The sequence below is a fragment of the Grammomys surdaster genome, unplaced genomic scaffold, assembly GCF_004785775.1.
Source record: "Grammomys surdaster isolate TR1022 unplaced genomic scaffold, NIH_TR_1.0 240, whole genome shotgun sequence".
NCBI classification, from domain to species: domain Eukaryota; kingdom Metazoa; phylum Chordata; class Mammalia; order Rodentia; family Muridae; genus Grammomys; species Grammomys surdaster.
This window is the reverse complement of record NW_021604685.1, coordinates 1,182,065-1,188,956: the sequence shown is the minus strand read 5'-3', so window position 1 is coordinate 1,188,956 and position 6,892 is coordinate 1,182,065. Positions and strand designations below refer to the sequence as shown.

General features: G+C 42.5%; 1 pseudogene; it reads left to right on the top strand.

Annotated features, from left to right (window-relative positions):
- The first annotated feature begins 349 nt into the window (after positions 1-349).
- On the top strand, positions 350-2,448 carry LOC114626823 (annotated as a pseudogene).
- Positions 2,449-6,892: the final 4,444 nt, after the last annotated feature.

The window sequence follows — 6,892 nt, the reverse complement described above, 5'->3', positions numbered from 1 at the left end:
TCTATTTTGTATGCTTACTTCATGAACCCAAGATACTTGCAAAGAAACAGCAATGGCCTCGAACCTTAAGGCAGGACAGAGAATATCACATAGTGGTAGGAGAAATTTGGGGACTAAAAATATTGAGACAGAAAAATGGTAGAGGATAGAGAAGACAAGTAAACACAAGTTTAGAAGGGTCAAACAATATGAAAGTAGTGTGATTTAAAAAAAAAATACTTGAGGAGCCAGGGGAGCTGCTCTTGTAGCTCCCCCTGGCCTCAGGCGCAGCTGCTTGATGGGGGAGGTGTTAACGCCGCTGTTCGGCAATGATGGCAGTGACCTAAAATCCTCAGGAAGCCCCGGGGTCATGGCCCAGAAGCACCCGGAAGAAACAGTGTGCGGAGCCCACCACAATGGTGGTTCCTCCCTCAGTACATCAGGATCCTCTGTGGACCCCGAAATACTTTCATTCTCAGGACTCAGGGACTCGACAGAGACTGCTCCTAATGGTACACAATGCCTCAAAGAGCACTCTGGCCCTAAGTACACACAGCCTCCAAACCCAGCCCACTGGTCGGATCCAAGGCATGATCCTCCAAGGGGTCCAGGACCACCTAGAGAAGGAGGGTATCCTGATGAGACATGTTCAGAAGAGTCAGGAGTGGACCAGGAACTCTCAAGAGAGAATGAGACTGGGTACCAGGAGGATGGGAGTCCTCTTTTCTTTCCATTCCATCTGCTTGTAACTGCCAGGGAAGCCCTGGAGTCCCAGAAGGCACTTATTCCGAGGAAGGAGATGGCTCTTCTAGCAGCCTTTGCCACCATTGCACCTCTCCAGCCTTGGGGAAAGATGAAGAGTTAGAAGAATATGATGATGAGGAACCTCTTAAATTTCCCAGTGATTTTTCATGTGTGCCCAGCAGAAAGAAACCCCCATTCCGGAGGCAGAGGCACCGTTTTCTGACCAAGGAGGATGTTCGGGATAGTGGACACAGAGAACCCAAGGCCTCAGGTCGTCATCCGCTGACCTGAAAACGAAGTCAGACAGATAATGGCAGAGGCCTGGGACTGTGGGGAGTAGAGGAACTATGTCAGCTTGGATAGGCAGGCTTCTGGTGGCTGATTGAACTTCTAGTATTTGTGGGAGAGTATGTGGAAACTTGTGGCCATCTCATTCACGCATGTAGGAAGCTGAAAGGCAGTTACCTGGACCTTTTTCGAGTCTAGGTGGGAGTCTGGGCCAGGAGACTGGGAGGCTGGGCCCGCGTGACATTCCTGTTTCTAAGTCAGAGCTTCTTTTGTGAGGCAAGGCTATTCACTCGTATTCTTAGGGTAGTGGATGCTTTCTCCTCCTGGCTCTAGCCCTCTTTTTGGGATGTCTACAATTGGGCTGGAGGTTTTTGGTGGGACTGGGCAACCGGTTAGGCTGGAGGGATAAGACCGCTTGGCTGTTCTCTTGGCTGGATTCTCCAGCCTTGCATCATTGCTTGACTCTGCTGAAAGATAGCAGGTCATGGCAGCTGCTGGTAAGGTTAATTCAGTGAGGTTTGGCTGGAGCTGCCCTGGGTCAAGCAGAGGACTAAGAAACAGGGCAGTGCACCTGTAGCTAGAGGGCAATACTACCAGCCTGAAGAGGAAGTGACCCGACTCTTGACCATGGCTGGGGTTCCTGGGGATGAACTAAACCTTTTTCATGTGCTGAGGGTGGAAGCTACAGCATCCAATACTGAACTAAAGAAGGCCTATAGGCAGCTAGCAGTAATGGTCCATCCTGATAAAAATCAACATCCCCGGGCTGAGGAGGCCTTCAAAGTTTTGCGGGCTGCTTGGGACATTGTCAGCAACCCAGAGAGGCGGAAGGAATATGAGATGAAACGAATGGCAAAGAATGAGCTCAACCGGTCAGTGAATGAGTTTCTGTCGAAGCTACAAGATGATCTCAAGGAGGCAATGAATGCTATGATGTGCAGCAGATGTCAAGGAAAGCATAGGAAGTTTGAAACGGGCCAGGAACCCAAGAGTGCCAAATACTGTGCTGAATGTAACAGGCTGCATCCTGCTGAGAAAGGAGACTTCTGGGCAGAGTCAAGCATGTTGGGCCTCAAGATCACCTACTTTGCAATAATGGATGGAAAGGTGTATGACATCACAGAGTGGGCTGGATGCCAGCATGCGGGCATCTGCCCAGATACCCACAGAGTTCCTTACCACATCTCATTTGGTTCTCGGGTACCAGGCGCCAGTGGCTGACAGAGGGCCACTCCAGAGTCCCCTCTTGCTGACCTTCAAGATTTTTTGAGCCGGATCTTCCAAGTACCTCCAAGGCCGATGTCCAATGGGAACTTCTTTGCCGCACCTCACCCTGGCCCTGGAACAACTTCGACCTCCAGGCCCAACAGTTCAGTACCCAAGAGAGAAACCAAACCTAAACGGCGGAAGAAAGTGAGACGGCCCTTCCAACGATGACACCCCTTCTCTTCCTTCCTCAAATCAATGTCAGGGAGTCAAAAGGGCTGTGTACAGCACAGGATGCAATTTGATTTATTTTAAAATACTTTAAAAAGGGAAACATTTTAAATTGTTCACTCAGTGCTTAGAGGAAGTCCGTGACCTCTTCTCCCTCTTCCCCAACACCCAGGAACTGAATCTTGTTTTCTGACAATACCAAAGAAATAGGAGGTGGCTAGAGCAAAGATCTTAGGGTCTGGACCTAGTCCAGAAAATGTGTTTCTGAGGTGTGGGAACTGGGGATTTCTCTGGGGTTTATATGCCTTTATCTTATCATTTGCTCTTAGGGCAGATGAAATACACCCCCTTTTAAATGAATGTATCTTATTTCTTAATCTATTTCAGGAGTCCCCCCCCATTTACCCTGATATTCTAACTAAAAGAAAAAGCATGTATCCCTAATTTTGAAGATACAGAACTCAAGAGTGGAAACTGATTTTTCCCTCTGATTTTCACTTTATGGGTAAGCCACCTAACTTCAGGCTTGTTGTTGCAAGGATGGCCAAAATTAATTAATTTTTAAAAAGCAAATTTATGCCCTGTGCCCTTGGGTGAGGGGGAAGGACAGAGGGGTTCCCAGAGGCCCCCTTGTTAGCCAAGGGTTTGTATTTTTTTAAGTTTGTTCATATTTGCATGTACATATCTATTTAAAGCCAGGGGATTATCTTTCTATAAAAAAATACTTGATAACATGCTATCCTGTAACATAACCTAAAACCAAAAAGAATTTGTAGGTAAAAATACCTAAAACAAGACAATGTGGGCTCTAGAAGCAATGGGTAAATTTTTAATCCTAAGACTGGAGCTGGAGAGATAGATCAGCAACTAAAAACATGTACTGCTTTTTCAGAAGACCTGGGTTCAGTATCCAACACCCACCTGGTAGTTCACAACCATCTGTAACTCCAGTTACAGATTTGATACCTTCTTCTGGCTTCTGTGGGCATCAGATTTGTATATGTATGCAGATAGTGCCCATATATACATGCAAACAAAACACCCCTGTACATAAAATTAGAATGAGTACATATTTTTAAAACAGTCAAGTGGGGAACATCTCAGAAAGGAGATAAGAAAGACTCCAGTTAATTGAAAAACAATACAGGCTTTCACTACCCACATGAAAGAGCCAAGTTCCTGTTGCCGTAGATACCAGACACCATGGATACAAAGCATCGAGATATCAGGTCAGAATTGATGAAAGTTTCCTCCCTGCTGGTTGCTCTTATGGTGCCAAATGATGCTTCGCAGGATTTTATGAGGTAAAGGTGTCAAAAGACTAATCTAGTCATGAACTTTACAAACTATCATACTAGCCAGGTGGCCAGGCAAGATGAACTCCTGGTGAAATGGTGTTATCATTGTTATAGAGGTAATCAATTGCTCCATAATTAGATTTCTGTCTTCCTTTACAAGAAAGATTCCATTCCTGATACTGTAAATCTCATTTAAAACCCATTTAAAGACCCTAGGTAAAGGGAACAAACCTGAGATGGCTGCTTAGTTGAATTGACATGGCCTCATGTTACCCCCTAAATATCTGTGTATATTCACACAGAAACTGTTGTGAATTATGATCATTGCAAAAACCCATGACTGTTGAAGATATTGAGAAAAAAGGATAGTTGAGGGTTTGGCCATAGAGAAGACATTTATACTACCCCACATAAGGCTCAGGAAACATTAAGTCAGAGGAGACAGAAAGATGGGGGAATACAGGTGCAAAATTCCATCTTCTAATCAGGAGGTAGTACAGGAACATGGCAACCACCAACTCACAATGACCGTGTATGCTAGCACTGGGTCTACAGAAGACCTGCCTCTCTCCATCAGCCAGAAGTTGATGGAGAAAGGACTCAATGGGGCTCTGCCACATACACCTGATCTGTTTATTAGATTCTGGAGGGACGAAATCATGCTATTCAGCTGTGTACCCACTGGTTATCCTACTAGACTCTGAGGGTTAGTTCCAAGCTCAGGATCATACAGTATTAACTAGTACTAAACTATTTGGTACAGTAAATAGAACTAGAACTAATAAACATGAGAAAGAGATGTGGGGAAGAGGAGAGCCGATATGGGCATTAGGAAAGTCGGAGAGAGTGTGTAGAAAAGGGACAAAAATATAAGGTGCCTATATGAAATCGTTTAGGAACAAAATTTACTGCTAAGACTTAAAAAAGAAGAGGGATTTACTTAAAGACACATGGAAGAATTCATTCAATTAGACAAGTACTTAGATTGAGTATTAATTTAGACACAAAGAACTTAGACTATGCAGAGAGACACAGTCACCAGGATGAATTAGTAAATACTTTCACTTATAGCATAGATAAAATGTTATGGTCATATAGAGTAAAAAGATATTCATCCAAACTTAGAAATTAGAATATTTCTAGGAGTGTAACATTTTCAATGGGCTTGTAAAAATATGTAGAATTTCAATATGTTAAGCTATATATGATTTGTAATCTCCAAATGGGTAGCAAATTTGTGTAAATGTACAAATGCTCACTAATAGAGATTTTATTTTAGGAAAGACAAATAATTTGTGCATCTGAGGGAACGGATGTGGTGTAAGCACTCAAAATGAGAGAGATGCCAGAGAAGGTAGGAAATTCTCAATAATGGAAGTTTTAAAACACTGTTCCAAAGACCCTCAAATTATCTTTGCAGCAAATTGAAAATAATTGATTCAGAGAGCAATGTAATCAAAACTATTAAATGAATAGTCAATTCATAGCTTCCTGTCTTTTCTTCCCTTGGTGAATAGCACTCATACAATTATGCAAGACCAAAATCTGTGAGTCATCTCATCATAATTCTAACTTCTCTCCTAATATGCACTAGGTAGTCAGCTTTCTGTTTCTATATTAGTTACTTTTCTGTTGTGTGATAAAATAACAGGACCAAAACAAGCTGTAGAAGAAAGGGTTTGTTTCAGATTATGGTTACAGAGAGATAAGACTCTATTTGGGTTATGGGGTCGGTTGGTGGGGGAATGGTAGCAAGAAGCAGGTATGGTGGCAGGAAAAAAAAAAGCCAAAAGATTACATTCTCAACCTTAAACACAAACCCAAGAAAACAAGCTGGAACTAAGGTGAGGCCCTAAATACTCGACAAAGCCTGTCTGCAATAATGTATCTCTTTCAGAAAGGTTCCTCCTCCCAAAGTTTCTACAACCTCTCCAAAAAGTATCACTAACCAAGGATCAAGTGTTCAAATACATGAATCTGTAGGAGATATTTCTCATTAATACCACCACAGTTTCTATCAAAGACACCAGGGTAAGTTATTTTGGCTCATGGTTTTAAAGACTCTAGTGTATCGACAGTGAGACATTGTATCAGAGTAGAAGTACATGGTAACAAACTGCTTCAAGGTGGCCAGGAAACAGGGAAAGGATGTATTCCCACTATCTCCATCTTGCTTATAGGCCTTATATTTTAGCTCCCACCTCTTCATTAGCTCAAAACTGAGCAAACTGAGTTTAACACGTGGGCCATTGATGACATGTCAGATCTAAATTATAGCAACAAGATTTCCCCCCACCCACCCCTGCCATCTGCATACTCATGGGCCTTTCTCCTCCAGACATGCAGCTAACAAACCAGCTTCTTCTGGCCTGGGTCCAGTCATGCAGTGAACTCACTGGTTCCCTTAGCCTCACTGACTCTGTGCGTTGAGCTCCTGCACTGTTCCAACCAAAGGCAAGATATAATTTCACATCAAACACAATTCAAATAAGAAGTCCACATACCAAGGTGACATTGCAAAAACATGTCTCTCAGCAAATCCACTAGTCCTAAAGAAATGTTCTCCAATGAGAATTACCTACATGAACTACAGGACACAGAACTTAAAAGAACAATCTCGGGGCTGGAGAGAGCACTGGTTGCTTCTCCAGAGGTTCTGAGTTCAATTCCCAGCAATCACATGGTGGCTCACAACCATCTATATTGAGATATGATGCCCTCTTCCGGCATGCAGGTGTGCATGCAGATAGAGCATTCATATGCATGAATAAATAAAATAAATCTTTAAAAAAAAAGAAAAAAGAGCAATCTTAAACTTTATCAAAGAATTCACTGAGTTTAAAGAAAACATGAGAAACAACTCATTAAAATTATAAAGGATAACAATAAACACCCAAGCGCTGATCAAGAAAGCACAAATATACAACTGAATGAAATGATGAAGTCAATTCAGAACTTGAAACTGAATTTAGTAATTCAGATACAAACACTGAAGAAGACTCAAGCTGAAATGAGGTGGAATTGAAATTTTCAATGACAATTAGAAAAAACATAGAATAACCTTACGAGTAGAATGGATAAAGTACAAGTCATATTATCAGAGCTTGAAGATAAAGCAGTAGAAGAATTGAACCACTCATCAAAGA